Source organism: Theropithecus gelada, chromosome 11 (assembly GCF_003255815.1).
Source record: "Theropithecus gelada isolate Dixy chromosome 11, Tgel_1.0, whole genome shotgun sequence".
Lineage (NCBI taxonomy): Eukaryota > Metazoa > Chordata > Mammalia > Primates > Cercopithecidae > Theropithecus > Theropithecus gelada.
The window spans coordinates 8,626,412-8,643,940 of NC_037679.1; the positions used below are offsets into that span (position 1 = coordinate 8,626,412).

The window sequence follows — 17,529 nt, forward strand, 5'->3', positions numbered from 1 at the left end:
TGCCTCTGCCTCCCGAGTAACTGGGATTACAGGCACCTGCCTCTGTGCCCAGCTAATATTTTTTATATTTTTAGTAGAGATGGGATTCTACCATGTTGGCTAGGCTTGTCTCTAACTCCTGACCTCAGGTGATCCACCTGCCTCAGCCTCCCAAAGTGCTGGGGTTACAGGCGTGAGCCACTGTGCCCGGCCAGGTATTTGTTTATTTGTATATCTCTTGGCTTTTTCTGTTTGCTTGTACCTCTTTTATTGCCTTATTTTATGTTTAATAGTTTTTTTTAAGCGTATGGTTATTTTGTTGCTTTTGTCTTTTGTTTTTACTATTTTTGAGTTGTTTTCTTAGTACTTGCTCTGGTCCTTATAATAAGCATCTTAACTTATAGGCCAATTTAACTAAGTTAATGCTAATTTAATTCTGTAATATAGCTTCTTTCCCCTTTTATGCAATTGTTTTCATGTTTATTATATCTATATTTGCTATAAACCCAATAATTCAGTATTGTTATTAATCTTGTATTACATAAAACAGTAATAATTACTTAAATTCTTTTAAAAATTTAAGAGAAGGAAGTTAAAAAATGTATACTTTAGTTAAATTATTTTCAGTAGAAACAGACTCGTGCTATGTTGCCCAGGCTGGCCTTGGCCTCCTAAACTGTTGGGATTATAGGTGTGAGCCATTGCACCTGTCCAAAAATACATATTTTATATTTACCTACGTATTTGCTTTTCCTAGTGCTCTTTGTTTCTTTGGGTACAGTTAGGTTACCATCTGTTTCTTTGGGTACAGTCAGGTTACCTTTCAACTTGAGAGACTTCCTTTGGAATTTCTTGTAAGTCAGGTTTGCAAGCAATGGATTCTCTGTAAGTCTTTGAAATGTCTTTATTTCACCTTCATTTTTGAAAGATAGCTTTGCTGGATATGAAATTCTTGGTTGCTAGTTTTTTTCTTTTAGCACTTTGAATGTCATTTCCTGCCTTCTGGCTTCTTTTGCTTCTGATGAGAAGTCAGCTGTTAATGTTGTTGCCTCCCTGTACATGATGAAGTATTATTTTCATTTTTGTTCTTGCTGCTTTCAAGATTTTCTGGTTTTGGCTTTAATCAGTTTCACTATGATATGTCTAGATGTGGATCTCTTTGTGTGTATTGCAGCTACAGTTCATTGAGCTTCCTGACTCTGTAAATACATTTTTTAAAAATCAAGTTGTAAATTGTTTTTGGTCACTATTTTTGTCCTCTTTCACATCACTTCTTCTGGGGCTTCTAATTTGTGTATGGTGGTATATTTGAATTGCTCCACACACTTCTGAGACTGTTTTACTTTTTAAAAAAGTTTTACTTTTTGTTTGTTTGTTTAAGAGATAGGATCTTGCTTTGTTTCCCAGACTCATGGCTGATTGCAACCTTGACCTTCTGAGCTCAAGCCCTCCTCCTACCTTAGCCTCCCAAGTAGCTGGGGCTACAGGCGTGCGCCACCACACCTGGCCGATTTTTAATTTCTTATAGAGACAGTGTCTCGCTGTGTTGCCTAGGCTAGTCTTACACTCCTGGCCTCAAGCAATACTCTAGCCTGGCCTCCCAAAATGCTGGAGTTACAGGCATGAGCCACTGCACCCGGCTTGTATTTCTTCATTGTTTTTTCTCTCGTTTCTTCAAGTTAGATAATTTCTTTTTTTTTTTTTTTTTATTTTATTTTTTTTTTTTTTATTTTATTTTTTTTTTTTTTATTTTTTGAGACGGAGTTTCGCTCTATCGCCCAGGCTGGAGTGCAGTGGCCAGATCTCAGCTCACTACAAGCTCTGCCTCCCGGGTTCACGCCATTCTCCTGCCTCAGCCTCCCAAGTAGCTGGGACTACAGGCGCCCGTCACCACGCCCGGCTAGTTTTTTTTTGTACTTTTTAGTAGAGACGGGGTTTCACCATATTAACCAGGATGGTCTCGATCTCCTGACCTCGTGATCCGCCCGTCTCGGCCTCCCAAAGTGCTGGGATTACAGGCTTGAGCCACCGCGCCCGGCCAAGTTAGATAATTTCTATTGTCCTTTCTTCAAGTTTTCTGATTTTTTTTCTTCTACTCCAGTATTCATTTTCAGAATTTTGATTTGGTTGTCTTTTTTTATTTTCCAAATTTATTTGTGCCCTGTTTATATCATGGTTCTCTTTATTTTTTATTTTTTTACTATGGTTCTCTTTAAAAATAATTTCTATCTCTTCATTAAGATTTTCTTTTTGTTTGAGGCATTGTTCTCATATTTTTTTAGTCCTTTAAAGAAATTTGGAGTCTGTCTGCAAAGTGTCGCATTTGGGCCTCCTCAGGGGCATTTCCAACTCCATGTTGTTTTTTCTCATGTGTTTGTGTCACATTTTCCTGCATTTTTGAATGTCTCATAACTTTTTGTTGAAACTGGACATTTTACCTACTATATTGTAGCAACTTTGATTTCTGGATTTTTCCTCCTGAGGGTTGTCATTGCTTTATTGTTTTTATTTATTTATTTATTTTTTATTTTGTTTTTTTTGAGACGGAGTCTCGCTCTGTCGCCCAGGCTAGAGTGCAGTGGCCGGATCTCAGCTCACTGCAAGCTCCGCCTCCCGAGTTTACGCCATTCTCCTGCCTCAGACTCCCGAGTAGCTGGGACTACAGGCGCCCGCCACCTCGCCCGGCTAGTTTTTTGTATTTTTTAGTAGAGACGAGGTTTCACCGCGTTAGCCAGGATGGTCTCAATCTCCTGACCTCGTGATCCGCCCGTCTCGGCCTCCCAAAGTGCTGGGATTACAGGCTTGAGCCACCGCGCCCGGCCTTGTTTTTATTTTTTAAGTAACTTTCCTGGACTAAATCTGTGGAATCTTTTTCTCACTGTGGTATGTGGCTGCAGGTTGCTAATGTCTCTGCTCAGTTTTTATATATTTTTTAAAAATTATTTTTAAAAATCAGTTTGGGCTGGGCACAGTGCCTCAGGCCTGTAATCCTAATACTTTGGGAGGTCAGGGCGGGAGGATTGCTTGAGGCCAAGGGTTTAAGACCAGCCTGGGCAACCTAGTAAGACCCTGTCTCTGCAAAAAATAAAAGTTAGCTGGGTATGGTGGTATGTGCCTGTAGTTGCAGCCACCTAGCAGGCTGAGACAGAAGAATTGCTTGAGCCCAGGAGTTTGAGGTTGCAGTGAGTTATGACTGTGCCACTGCCTGGGCAACAGAGCAAGACCCTGGCTCTAAAAAAGACAAAATCCAAGCACAGGACACAGAATTGCAGCAAATGGCATTCTTTTTTTTTTTTTTTTGAGATGGAGTCTTGCTCTGTCACCCAGGCTGGAGTACAGTGGCACGATCTTGGCTCAGTGCAAGCAAGCCGGGTTCACACCATTCTTCTGCCTCAGCCTCCTGAGTAGCTGGGAATACAGGCACCCACCACCACGCCTGACTATTTTTTTTGTATTTTTAGTGGAGATGGGCTTTCACCGTGTTAGCCAGGATGGTCTCGATCTACTGACCTCGTGATCCACCCACTTCGGCCTCCCAAAGTACGGGGATTACAGGCTTGAGCCACTGCACCCAGCCGCTAAGTAGCTAACCAGATATTAGAACATCCACCCTTCTTTGTGACACCTGAGCTCACGAGTGAACTCTGCTTCCAAGTACTCCTGCAGAGTACACCACAAGCCTGTCTGTATTCTCAAGCCATCCACTTCAGTTCATGTGACCACACTTGCATGTCAGCAACAGAAGAGAGCACACATCATATAGCATTTATAGTAGTTGTCAGAGATGTAGGGGAAATACAAGTATTGGTTCACTTAATACATTCAACTAATGTGGGCTATCTAAGAACAAAACTCACTTAAAGTTTTCCAACAGATGTAGATGTTCTTGGAATACAAAAAACATTCATAAATCATTTGCTATTATTGCTCTCTGCATACCCTCTCACCAAAGCCTCAGAATTGAGTTAAATAACACCAAGTTAAAAAATATCCATATGGGTCAGGCATGGTGACTCAAGCCTATAATCCTAGCACTTTGGGAGGCTGAGGCAGGAGGATTGCTTGAGCCTAGGAGTTGGAGACCAGACTGTGCAACATGAAGTGAATCCCTGTCTCTACAAAAGATAAAAAAAAATTAGCCAGGCGTGGTGGTGCAACTCAGGAGGCTGAGGTGGGAGGATCATCTGAGCCTAGGAGGTAGAGTTTGCAGTGAACCAAGATCACACCGCTGCACTCCAGCTTGGGTGACAGAGTGAGGCTCTGTCTTAAAAAAAAAAAGAAAAAGTCTGTTCCGCACCACCAAATTTTGTCATGTGCTCTTACCTCTCCTCGTTCATGCTAGCCTTTCATGTCTCAGCACCACCATCAATCACACATGAAGTTTCAAAAGTACACACAGCCTTTACCCTTGCCTTCGTAGCATTGATGAGATTTCATAAACTAAAGGATCTGCTCAGTTTTTACTGTTTTTGTTTTTTTTAATTAAAAAAAAAAACTTTCAAGTCTGGCTTGCTGAAATTACATCTGTATCTATTATCCTACTGGTCAGTTAGCGATTGGTTAAAGGTTGTACTAAAACACCATGAGCCAGTAAAGCTTGCACCCTCTGCCTATAGATCTTTGTGTGTTGGTGACTGCCTTCAAAGCTCATAATTTTTACTTTCCACTGGGCCTTTCTGAGTCTTTGCTGCTGCTATGTGTACGCTTATGGTCAGCCAGAGGTGTGTGGATAGTTTGGACCTTCTCCAATATCTGCATCATGAATGTGTGGAACATTTACCAAGGTCCCCTATAGTCTTTGTTTTCTGACACAGGGTCTCGCTCTGTTGCTTAGGCTAGAGTTCAGTGGCACAGTCATGGCTCACTGCAGCCTCAACTTCCCAAGCTCAAGCAGTGCTCCCACTTTAGACTTCTGAGCAGCTGGGACCACAGGTGTGTGCTACCATCCCTGGCTAATTTTTTAATTTTATTTTTTGTCGAGGTGGGATCTTACTCTGTTGCCAGGCTATGTTTGTTTGTTTGTTTGTGACTGGGTCTTGTTCTGTTGCCTAGGCTGATGTGCAGTGGCACAGTCATGGCTCACTGCAGCCTCGACCTCCTGGGCTCAAGCCATCCTCCCACCTCACCCTCCTGAGTAGCTGGGAGTACAGGCACACATCCCCATGCCCAGCTAATTTTTTTTACTTTTTGTAGAGACACAGTTTTGCTATGATGCCCCGGCTGGTCTTGATCTCCTGGGCTAAAGCAATCCCCCCACCTTGGCCTCCCAAAGTGCTGGGACTATAGGTATGAGCCATAGTGCCCGGGTCCCTTAGTCTTGTTTCTGGATTTCCCTTTTAAATTTCTATCCAATCTCCTGTTCTGTTGCTTGCACCAGCCATGACAGCAACCTCAGGCTAGCTGAGCCCTTGGTCTTGCTTGTTTGCCACCAAGAAAGCAAACTGTTACTGCCTGTGGGCATGGGGTTTTTCTGTGCTTTGCTTCACAAGTCAGCCCCCTCTGTCAGTGAAGCTGCTGGTTTTCATGGCTTTCCCTACCTTGGTAGAACTACCATTCCCACTCATTTAGGGGTATGTCATGGGAGCAGCCGTAGACTGCTACTGTTCTTACTGCAGGTTCAGTAGGTTTCTTGTGAATAACCACAGAGAAGATAACATTTGATAAAAGACCTGAAGGAGATTGAGGAAGTATTCCATGTAGATAACTGTGGGAAATAACATTCCTGGCAGAGGGAACACCTTCAGGGCCCTAAGGTGAGAGCATATCTAGAGTGTAAAAGGGATGATAAAGAGGCTCCAGTGTGGCTCCAGTGGAGCAAAGGTAAAGGAAGGACGGACATCAGAACAGACAAGACCGCTTAGGCCACTGTAAGGACTGGCTTTTATTTTAAATGAAATGGGGAGCTTCCCGAGAGCTTTCAGCAGCAGAATTGGGACATATGCTGTCTTATAATTTTAATAGCGGCCATAGTGAAATAGAAGTGAGAATGGCAGAATAGAAGACTCAGGATGAGAGATTCTCGTGATTTCGACAAGGTTAGTAGCAGTGGAGGTGGTGAGAAGTGGTTCAACTCTGGATGTATTTTAAAGGTGGAACAGATGGGATTCTTCTGATGGATTGGAGGTGGTAGGGAATGAACAGATTCAGGTCTTTATTGAAAGGGAAATTTCCTGTTTATTATCTGTAAATGATTTTTCTGTTCCCTTTATTGAGTCCTATAATTTTTTTTTTTTTTTTTTGAGATGAAGTCTTGCTCTGTCACCTGGCTGGAGTGCAGTAGTGTAATCTCAGCTCACTGCAACCTCCACCTCCCGGGTGCAAGCGATTCTCCTGCCTCAGCTTCCCGAGTAACTGGGACTACAGGCACGTGCCACCACGCCCGGATAATTTTTTGTATTTTTAGTAGAGGCGAGTTTCACCATGTTAGCCAGGATGATCTCAATCTCCTGACCTCATGATCCGCCCACCCTGGCCTCCCAAAGTGCTAGGATTACAGGCGTGAGCCACTGCGCCTGGCCAAGTCCTATAATTTCTAAGTCCTTGTATTGATTCCAGTTATTCTTAGATTGGATCATTTTTTGTTCCCTAATGTTCTATTATAATTGCTTTTCTCTGTTTTTTTCTTCTGAAGGGTTTGTTTCATTCCATTCATTCTATTTTCATCTGTGTCTATTCTGTTTCTTGCTATTTCTGACTTATTGGATCCATAATTTTTTCCAGTTTTTCTTTAACTTTGCAATCAGATTTATTTTTCTTCTATTTTTATCGTTTATTTTATAGTTTTTTTTATTATTATACTTTAAGTTCTAGGGTACATGTGCACAACGTGCAGGTTTGTTACATATGTATACTTGTGCCATGTTAGTGTGCTGCACCCATCAACTCGTCAGCACCCATCAACTCATCATTTACGTCAGGTATAACTCCCGATGCCATCCCTCCCCCGACCCCACTCCCCATAATAGGCCCCGGTGTGTGATGCTCCCCTTCCAGAGTCCAGGTGATCTCATTGTTCAGTTCCCACCTATGAGTGAGAACATGTGGTGTTTGGTTTTCTGTTCTTGTGATAGTTTGCTGAGAATGATGGTTTCCAGCTGCATCCGTGTCCCTACAAAGGACACGAACTCATCCTTTTTTATGGCTGCATAGTATTCCATGGTGTATATATGCCACATTTTCTTCCCCCTTTCTTTCTTTTTTTTTTTTTTTTGAGACGGAGTCTCGCTCTGTCGCCCAGGCTGGAGTGCAGTGGCTGGATCTCAGGATCTCAGCTCACTGCAAGCTCCGCCTCCCGGGTTCACGCCATTCTCCTGCCTCAGCCTCCCGAGTGGCTGGGACTACAGGCGCCTGCCACCTCGCCCGGCTGGTTTTTTTTTTTTTTTTTGGTATTTTTTAGTAGAGACGGGGTTTCACTGGGTTAGCCAGGATGGTCTCAATCTCCTGACCTCGTGATCCGCCCATCTCGGCCTCCCAAAGTGCTGGGATTACAGGCTTGAGCCACTGCGCCCGGCTGTGCCACATTTTCTTTTTTTCTTTTTTTTTTTTTTTGAGACGGAGTCTTGCTCTGTCGCCCAGGCTGGAGTGCAGTGGCCGGATCTCAGCTCACTGCAAGCTCCGCCTCCCGGGTTCACGCCATTCTCTGGCCTCAGCCTCCTGAGTAGCTGGGACTACAGGCGCCCGCCACCTCGCCCGGTTAGTTTTTTGTATTTCTTAGTAGAGACGGGGTTTCACCGTGTTAGCCAGGATGGTCTCGATCTCCTGACCTCGTGATCCACCCGTCTCGGCCTCCCAAAGTGCTGGGATTACAGGCTTGAGCCACCGCGCCCGGCCTGTGCCACATTTTCTTAATCCAGTCTGTCACTGATGGACATTTGGGTTGATTCCAAGTCTTTGCTATTGTGAATAGTGCTGCAATAAACATACATGTGCATGTGTCTTTATAGCAGCATGATTTATAATCCTTTGGGTATATACCCAGTAATGGGATGGCTTGGTCATATGGTATTTCTAGTTCTAGATCCTTGAGGAATCGCCATATTGTTTTCCACAATGGTTGAACCAGTTTACAATCCCATCAACAGTGTAAAAGTGTTCCTATTTCTTTTTTTTTTTTTTGAGACGGAGCCTCGCTCTGTCGCCCAGGCTGGAGTGCAGTGGCGGGATCTCGGCTCACTGCAAGCTCCGCCTCCCGGGTTCACACCATTCTCCTGCCTCAGCCTCCCGAGTAGCTGGGACTACAGGAGCCCGCCACCGTGCCCGGCTAATTTTTTGTATTTTTAGTAGAGACGGGGTTTCACCGTGTTAGCCAGGATGGTCTCGATCTCCTGACCTCGTGATCCGCCCGTCTCGGCCTCCCAAAGTGCTGGGATTGCAGGCGTGAGCCACCGAGCCCGGCCAAGTGTTCCTATTTCTCCACATCCTCTCCAGCACCTATTGTTTCCTGACTTTTTAATGATTGCCATTCTAACTGGTGTGAGATGGTATCTCATTGTGGTTTTGATTTGCATTTCTCTGATGACCAGTGATGACGAGCATTTTTTCACGTGTCTGTGGGCTGTATGCATATCTTCTTTTGAGAAATGTCTGTTCATATCCTTTGCCCACTTTTTGATGGGGTTGTTTGTTTTTTTCTTGTAAATGTGTTTGAGTTCTTTGTAGGTTCTGGATATTAGCCCTTTGTCAGATGAGTAGATTGCAAAAATTTTCTCCCATTCTGTAGGTTGCCTGTTCACTCTGATGGTAGTTTCTTTTGCTGTGCAGAAGCTCTTTAGTTTAATTAGATCCCATTTGTCAATTTTGGCTTTTGTTGCCATTGCTTTTGATGTTTTAGACATGAAGTCCTTGCCCATGCCTATGTCCTGAATGGTATTCCCTAGGTTTTCTTCTAGGGTTTTTATGGTTTTAGGTCTAACATTTAAGTCTCTAATCCATCTTGAATTAATTTTCATATAAGGAGTAAGGAAAGGATCCAGTTTCAGCTTTCTACTCATGGCTAGCCTATTTTCCCAGCACCATTTATTAAATAGGGAATCCTTTCCCCATTTCTTGTTTTTCTCAGGTTTGTCAAAGATCAGATGGCTGTAGATGTGTGGTATTGTTTCTGAGGGCTCTGTCCTGTTCCATTGGTCTATACCTCTGTTTTGGTACCAGTCCCATGCTGTTTTGGTTACTGTAGCCTTGTAGTATAGTTTGAAGTCAGGTAGCGTGATGCCTCCAGCTTTGTTCTTTTGACTTAGGATTGTCTTGGCAATGTGGGCTCTTTTGTAGTTCCATATGAACTTTAAAGCAGTTTTTTCCAATTCTGTGAAGAAAGTCATTGGTAGCTTGATGGGGATGGCATTGAATCTATAAATTACCTTGGGCAGTATGGCCATTTTCACAATATTGATTCTTCCTATCCATGAACATGGTATGTTCTTCAATTTGTTTGTGTCCTCTTTTATTTCACTGAGCAGTGGTTTGTAGTTCTCCTTGAAGAGGTCCTTTACATCCCTTGTAAGTTGGATTCCTAGGTATTTTATTCTCTTTGAAGCAATTGTGAATGGGAGTTCATTCATGATTTGGCTCTCTGTTTGTTACTGGTGTATAAGAATGCTTGTGATTTCTGCACATTAATTTTGTATCCTGAGACTTTGCTGAAGTTGCTTATCAGCTTAAGGAGATTTTGGGCTGAGACGATGGGGTTTTCTAAATATACAATCATGTCATCTGCAAACAGGGACAATTTGACTTCTTTTCCTAACTGAATACCCTTTATTTCTTTCTCTTGCCTGATTGCCCTAGCCAGAACTTCCAACACTATGTTGAATAGGAGTGGTGAGAGAGGGCATCCCTGTCTTGTGCCAGTTTTCAAAGGGAATGCTTCCAGTTTTTGCCCATTCAGTATGATATTGGCTGTGGGTTTGTCATAAATAGTGCTTATTATTTTGAGATACATTCCATCAATACCAAATTTATTGAGAGTTTTTAGCATGAAGGGTTGAATTTTGTCAAAGGCCTTTTCTGCATCTATTGAGATAATCATGTGGTTTTTGTCTTTGGTTCTGCTTATATGCTGGATTACGTTTATTGATTTGTGTATGTTGAACCAGCCTTGCATCCCAGGGATGAAGCCCATTTGATCATGGTGGATAAGCTTTTTGATGTGCTGCTGGATTCGGCTTGCCAGTATTTTACTGAGGATTTTTGCATCGATGTTCATCAGGGATATTGGTCTAAAATTCTCTTTTTTTGTTGTGTCTCTGCCAGGCTTTGGTATCAGGATGATGTTGGCCTCATGAAATGAGTTAGGGAGGATTCCCTCTTTTTCTATTGATTGGAATAGTTTCAGAAGGAATGGTACCAGCTCCTCCTTGTACTTGTGGTAGAATTCGGCTGTGAATCCGTCTGGTCCTGGACTTTTTTTGGTTGGTAGGCTATTAATGATTGCCTCAATTTCAGAGTCTGCTATTGGTCTATTCAGGGATTCCACTTCTTCCTGGTTTATTCTTGGGAGAGTGTACATGTCCAGGAAATTATCCATTTCTTCTAGGTTTTCTAGTTTATTTGCGTAGAGGTGTTTATAGTATTCTCTGATGGTAGTTTGTATTTCTGTGGGGTCGGTGGTAATATCCCCTTCATCATTTTTTATTGCGTCTATTTGATTCTTCTCTCTTTTCTTCTTTATTAGTCTTGCTAGTGGTCTATCAATTTTGTTGATCTTTTCAAAAAACCAACTCCTGGATTCATTGATTTTTTGGAGGGTTTTTTGTGTCTCTCCTTCAGTTCTGCTCTGATCTTAGTTATTTCTTGCCTTCTGCTAGCTTTTGAATGTGTTTGCTCTTGCTTCTCTAGTTCTTTTAATTGTGATGTTAGAGTGTCAATTTTAGATCTTTCCTGCTTTCTCTTGTGGGCATTTAGTGCTATAAATTTCCCTCTACACACTGCTTTAAATGTGTCCCAGAGATTCTGGTAAGTTGTATCTTTGTTCTCATTGGTTTCAAAGAACATCTTTATTTCTGCCTTCATTTCGTTATGTACCTAGTAGTCATTCAGGATCAGGTTGTTCATTTTCCATGTAGTTGAGCGGTTTTGATTGAGTTTCTTAGTCCTGAGTTCTAGTTTGATTGCACTGTGGTCTGAGAGACAGTTTGTTATACCTTCTGTTCTTTTACATTTGCTGAGGAGTGCTTTACTTCCAACTATGTGGTCAATTTTGGAATAAGTGCAATGTGGTGCTGAGAAGAATGTATATTCTGTTGATTTGGGGTGGAGACTTCTGTAGATGTCTATTAGGTCCGCTTGGTGCAGAGTTGAGTTCAATTCCTGGATATCCTTGTTAACGTTCTGTCTCGTTGATCTGGCTAATGTTGACAGTGGGGTGTTGAAGTCTCCCATTATTATTGTATGGGAGTCTAAGTCTCTTTGTAAGTCTCTAAGGACTTGCTTTATGAATCTGGGTGCTCCTGTATTAGGCACATATACATTTAGGATAGTTAGCTCTTCCTGTTGAATTGATTCCTTTACCATTATGTAATGGCCTTCTTTGTCTCTTTTGATCTTTGATGGTTTAAAGTCTGTTTTATCAGAGACTAGGATTGCAACCCCTGCTTTTTTTTGTTCTCCATTTGCTTGGTAGATCTTCCTCCATCCCTTTATTTTGAGCCTCTGTGTGTCTCTGCATGTGAGATGGGTCTCCTGAATACAGCAAACTGATGGGTCTTGACTCTTTATCCAGTTTGCCAGTCTGTGTCTTTTAATTGGACCATTTAGTCCATTTACATTTAAGGTTAATATTGTTATGTGTGAACTTGATCCTGTCATTGTGATATTAGCTGGTTATTTTGCTCGTTAGTTGATGCAGTTTCTTCCTAGCATTGATGGTCTTTACATTTTGGCATGTTTTTGCAATGGCTGGTACTGGTTGTTCCTTTCCATGTTTAGTGCTTCCTTCAGGATCTCTTGTAGGGCAGGCCTGGTGGTGACAAAATCTCTAAGCATTTGCTTGTCTGTAAAGGATTTTGTTTCTCCTTCACTGATGAAACTTAGTTTGGCTGGATATGAAATTCTGGGTTGAAAATTCTTTTCTTTAAGAATGTTGAATATTGGCCCCCACTCTCTTCTGGCTTGGAGAGTTTCTGCCAAGAGCTCTGCTGTTAGTCTGATGGGCTTCCCTTTGTGGGTAACCCGACCTTTCTCTCTGGCTGCCCTTAACATTTTTTCCTTCATTTCAACTTTAGTGAATCTGACAATTACGTGTCTTGGAGTTGCTCTTCTCAAGGAGTATCTTTGTGGCGTTCTTTGTATTTCCTGAATTTGAATGTTGGCCTGCCTTACTAGGTTGGGGAAGTTCTCCTGGATGATATCCTGAAGAGTTTTTCCAACTTGATTCCATTTTCCCCCTCACTCTCAGGCACACCAATCAGACATAGATTTGGTCTTTTCACATAATCCCATATTTCTTGGAGGCTTTGTTCATGTCTTTTTTTTTTTGAGATGGAGTCTCGCTCTGTCGCCCAGGTTGGAGTGCAGTGGCGTGATCTCAGCTCACTGCAAGCTCCGCCTCCCGGGTTTACGCCATTCTCCTGCCTCAGCCTCCCGAGTAGCTGGGACTACAGGCGCCTGCCACCTCGCCCGGCTAGTTTTTTTTTTGTATTTTTGTAGAGACGGGGTTTCACTGTGTTAGCCAGGATGGTCTCGATCTCCTGACCTCGTGATCCGCCCGTCTTGGCCTCCCAAAGTGCTGGGATTACAGGCTTGAGCCACCGCGCCCGGCCTGTTCATTTCTTTTTCCTTTTTTTTCTCTAGACTTCTCGCTTCATTTCATTCATTTGATCTTCAATCAGTGATACTCTTTCTTCCAGTTGATCCAGTCGGAAGCTTGTGCATTTGTCACATATTTCTTGTGTCATGGTTTTTATCTCTGTCAGTTCGTTTATGGCCTTCTCTGCATTGATTATTCTAGTTATCCATTCTTCCATTCTTTTTTCAAGATTTTTAGTTTCTTTGCGCTGGGTATGTAGTTCCTCCTTTAGCTCTGAGAAGTTTGATCGACTGAAGCCTTCTTCTCTCAACTCGTCAAAGTCATTCTCCATCCAGCTTTGATCCGTTGCTGGTGATGAGCTGCGTTCCTTTGGAGCGCTCTGATTTTTTGAATTTCCAGCTTTTCTGCCCTGCTTTTTCTCCATCTTTGTGGTTTTATCTGCCTTTGGTCTTTGATACTGGTGACGTACTGATGGGATTTTGGTGTGGGTGTCCTTTCTGTTTGTTAGTTTTCCTTCTAACAGTAAGGATCCTCAGCTGTAGGTCTGTTGGAGATTGCTTGAGGTCCACTCCAGACCCTGTTTGCCTGGGTTTCAGCAGCAGAGGCTGCAGAAGATAGAATATTGCTAAACAGCGAGTGTTGCTGTCTGATTCTTGCTCTGGAAGCTTCGTCTCAGAGGTGTACCCCGCCATGTGAGGTGTGAGGTGTCAGTCTGCACCTAGTGGAGGATGTCTCCCAGTTAAGCTACTCAGGGGTCAGGGACCCACTTGAGCAGGCAGTCTGTCTGTTCTCAGATCTCAACCTCCGTGCTGGGAGATCCACTGCTCTCTTCAAAACTATCAGGCAGAGTCATTAACATCTGCAGAGGTTTTTGCTGCTTTTTGTTAACTATGCCCTGTCCCCAGAGGTAGAGTCTACAGAGACAGGCAGGCCTCCCTGAGCTGTGGTGGGCTCCACCCAGTTCGAGCTTCTGCGCGGCTTTGTTTACCTACTGAAGCCTCAGCAATGGCGGGCACCCCTCCCCCAGCCTCGCTGCCGCCTTGCAGTTAGATCTCAGACTGCTGTGCTAGCAATGAGGGAGGCTCCGTGGGCGTGGAACCCTCTGGGCCAGGTGTGGAATATAATCTCCTGGTGTGCCGTTTGCTAAGACTCTTGGTAAAGCACAGTATTAGGGTAGGAGTTACCCGATTTTCCAGGTGTTGTGTGTCTCAGTTTCCCTTGGCTAGGAAAAGGGATTCCCTTCCTCTTTGTACTTCCCAGGTGAGGCGATGCCTTGCCCTGCTTCAGCTCTCGCTGGTCGGGCTGCACGAGCTGACCAGCACCAATTGTCCAGCACTTCCCAGTGAGATGAACCCGGTACCTCAGTTGAAAATGCAGAAATCACCTGTCTTCTGTGTCGCTCACTCTGGGAGCTGGAGGCTGGAGCTGTTCCTATTTGGCCATCTTACTCCCGACCTATAGTTTTTTTAAAATTCAACTTGAATTCACATTCTCATTTGAAATATTCAAATAAGTATTCAAGGAGGAACCTACTTTTGGTTTGAGGGCTTATATTGTTTTCCAGATTGGGTTCTTCATCTGTTGCATGGAAATTTCTTCTCTCATTGTATTTCTCTTTTTTTATAGTAGGTTTGATAGTTGCTATGTCATTTTTGTTTATCTTCTTCATGTTACATGTGGATAGCTCTGTTTACACCTTTTTGTTTGTAGCTACAGAGTATAGATGAAATATCCTTGATATGTTTCTAGTCGTCTTTGGGACCTATCTCACCCACCCCTGCTCATCCACTATGGTTAGTTGTCGATTGTTGCTTTCATCCTCTTTTCATTTTTCTTTTTCTTTTTCTTTTCTTTTTTTGACATGGAGTTTTGCTCTTGTTGCCCAGGCTGGAATGCAGTGGTGTGATCTTGGCTCACTGCAACCTCCACCTCCCAGGTCCAAGCAATTCTCCTTCTTCAGCCTCCCGAGTAGCTGGGATTACAGGCATGCACCACCATGCCCAGCTAATTTTGTGTTTTTAGTAGAGGTGGGGTGTCACCATGTTGGTCAGACTGGTCTACCTCAGGTGATCCACCTGCTTCGGCCTCCCAAAGTGCTGGGATTACAGGCGTGGGCCACCATGCCTGGCCTCATCCTCTTTAACCTGAGGACATGTGCTGTTGAGAAGCTTGCCGCTGAAGGGTTCAGTTATTTTTGGCAGATCTGAGTTCTGTTCTTTTTTCTAAAATCTTTTTAAGTGTGCCGTATCCAGGGGTATATTCCATGTATTTCCGTAGGCTTTGGCTGGTTCTCTCAACTTGGCTCAGTGTTCTGGAAGATGGTAAGTTTCAAATACTCACACTGCTTTTCCTGAGGTCCCACTGTGGTTTGTAGAAGTTCTTAATCTTGATGAAATATTTTTAAAACTTTCACAGAATTGCCTCTTTACTCTTCAGTCTCTTCTTTTCAAATTAGAAAATATTTCTTATAAGCGTACTCTCCTTTCCTTCTTGCATTTCATTTTGTAAACGTTTTTCCAGTCAGGTGTCCAGGTATAAGAGTTCTATCATCCTATGCTTTAAAAATTATTATTTTTCGTCCGGGCTCAGTGGCTCATGCCTGTAATCCCAGCACTTTGGGAGGCCGAGGCAGGTGGATCACGAGGTCAGGAGATCGAAACCATCCTGGCTAACACGGTGAAACCCCATCTCTACTAAAAATACAAAAAATTAGCCGGGCGCGGTGGCGGGCACCTGTAGTCCCAGCTACTCAGAAGGCTGAGGCAGGAGGATGGCGTGAACCCTTAGGTGAAGCTTGCAGTGAGCCGAGATCACGCCACTGCAGTCCAGCCTGGGCCAAAGAGCGAGACTCTGTCTCAAAAAAAAAAAAAAAAAATTTCAGCTAAACATGATGGCTCATGCCTGTAATCCCACACTTTAGGAGGCCAAGGCAGATGGATTACTGGAGGTCAGGACTTCAGGACCAGCCTGGCCAACATGGCGAAACCCTGTCTCTACTAAAAATACAAAAAGTAGTCGGGTATGGTGGCAGGTGCCTGTAGTCCCAGCTCGTTGGGAGGGTGAGACAGGATAATCGCTTGAACCCAGGAGGCGAAGGTTGCAGTGAGCCAAGATGGCACCATTGCACTCTAGCCTGGGCAACAAGAGCATGACTCTGTCTCTAGAGAAAAAAAAAAAAAAATTGGCCATGCACGGTGGCTCACGCCTGTAATCCTAGCACTTTGGGAGGCTGAGGCGGGCAGATCACTTGAGGTCAGGAGTTCAAGGCCAGCCTGGCCAACATAGTGAGCCCCCATCTCTACTAAAAATACAAAAAGTAGCTGGGCGTGGTGGCGGATGCCTATAATCCCACCTACTCGGGAAGTTGAGGCAGGAGAATCACTTGAACCCGAGAGGTGGAGGTTGCAGGTTCCATCTCTTTATTTATTTATTTATTTATTTATTTTAATTGTTAGCTCATCTCTGCTGGCAGGAACTTATGGGTTTTTTTACCCAGGAATCTTGGGCATGTATATTTAAAATGTTTACTAATATAGAAAAACAACATTTGTATGTTTGTAATTTAAAGGAGCTTCCTGCAGTATGGACTAATCTCATTTTGATGTTTCAGTTTTCCATGTTAAAATTCCTTTGCACTTCCCTCCTTTCATGTGAAAAAACATTTTAAATGGTTTGTTTTCAAGGCATGATAAATCTAAGTACTGGCAGCTGGCCTGCAAATGTAACAAACCACACAGCTCATGCGCCTAGGAGGTCACACTAAGTGAAGCGAATGTAGAGGAGGGATCCGCCCATAAAAGGGAAGAAAGTTTCGTTATTGAGAAATCAAAACTTAAGAGGGGAAGGGAATGGGGTATAACCTTATAAGGGGGATAATAAACTTTGGCAACGTCTGGGAAGATTGTCACCCCACAGTACTTAACCACTGAGGAACTGGCGGAGGGACTTGTACGCTAAGAGATAAATTACCTGTTGTGACTGTCCCAGTGTGCTTGCCCACCAAGCACCTGATCTTGCAAGATCATTATTATTATTATTTACTTATTTATTTTTTTGAGATGGAGTTTCGCTCTTGTCGCCCAGGCTGGATTGCAATGGCGCGATCTTGGCTTACCACAACCTCTGCCTCCTGGGTTCAAGCGATTCTCCTGCCTCAGCCTCCTGAGTAGCTGGGATTACAGGCATGTACCACTATGCCCAGCTAATTTTGTATTTTTGGTAGACACGGGGTTTCTCCATGTTGGTCAGGCTGGTCTTGCACTCCCAACCTCAGGTGATCTGCCTGCCTCAGCCTCCCAAAGTGCTGGGCTTACAGGCATGAGCCACTGCACCTGGCTAGACCATTATTAAAAAGTCTCACATTTGCTGTTTTTCGAGCCTCTAAGTCCGTTCTTTGGGTTTGTACGGTGAGTGTGTTTCTCAACATTTCACATCCCACCCCCATATATTTTTTACAGCTGTATTTGAGCTGGGAAACCTGAGAAGAGGTTAGTTATAAGAAATTCTAGGCCGGGCGGGGTGGCTCAAGCCTGTAATCCCAGCACTTTGGGAGGCCGAGACGGGCAGATCACGAGGTCAGGAGATCGAGACCATCCTGGCGAACACGGTGAAACCCCGTCTCTACTAAAAAAATACAAAAAACTAGCTGGGCGAGCTGGCGGGCACCTATAGTCCCAGCTACTCGGGAGGCTGAGGCAGGAGAATGGTGTAAACCTGGGAGGCGGAGCTTACAGTGAGCTGAGATCCGGCCACTGCATTCCAGCCTGGGTGACAGAGCGAGACTCCGTCTCAAAAAAAAAAAAAAAAAA

General features: G+C 43.6%; 1 protein-coding gene across 1 annotated transcript in view; it reads left to right on the forward strand.

Moving 5' to 3' along the window:
* SPATS2 (spermatogenesis associated serine rich 2) overlaps positions 1–17,529 on the forward strand; it is a 179,502-nt gene that overhangs the window by 80,787 nt on the left and 81,186 nt on the right. The gene's annotated exons all lie outside the window — the stretch shown is intronic.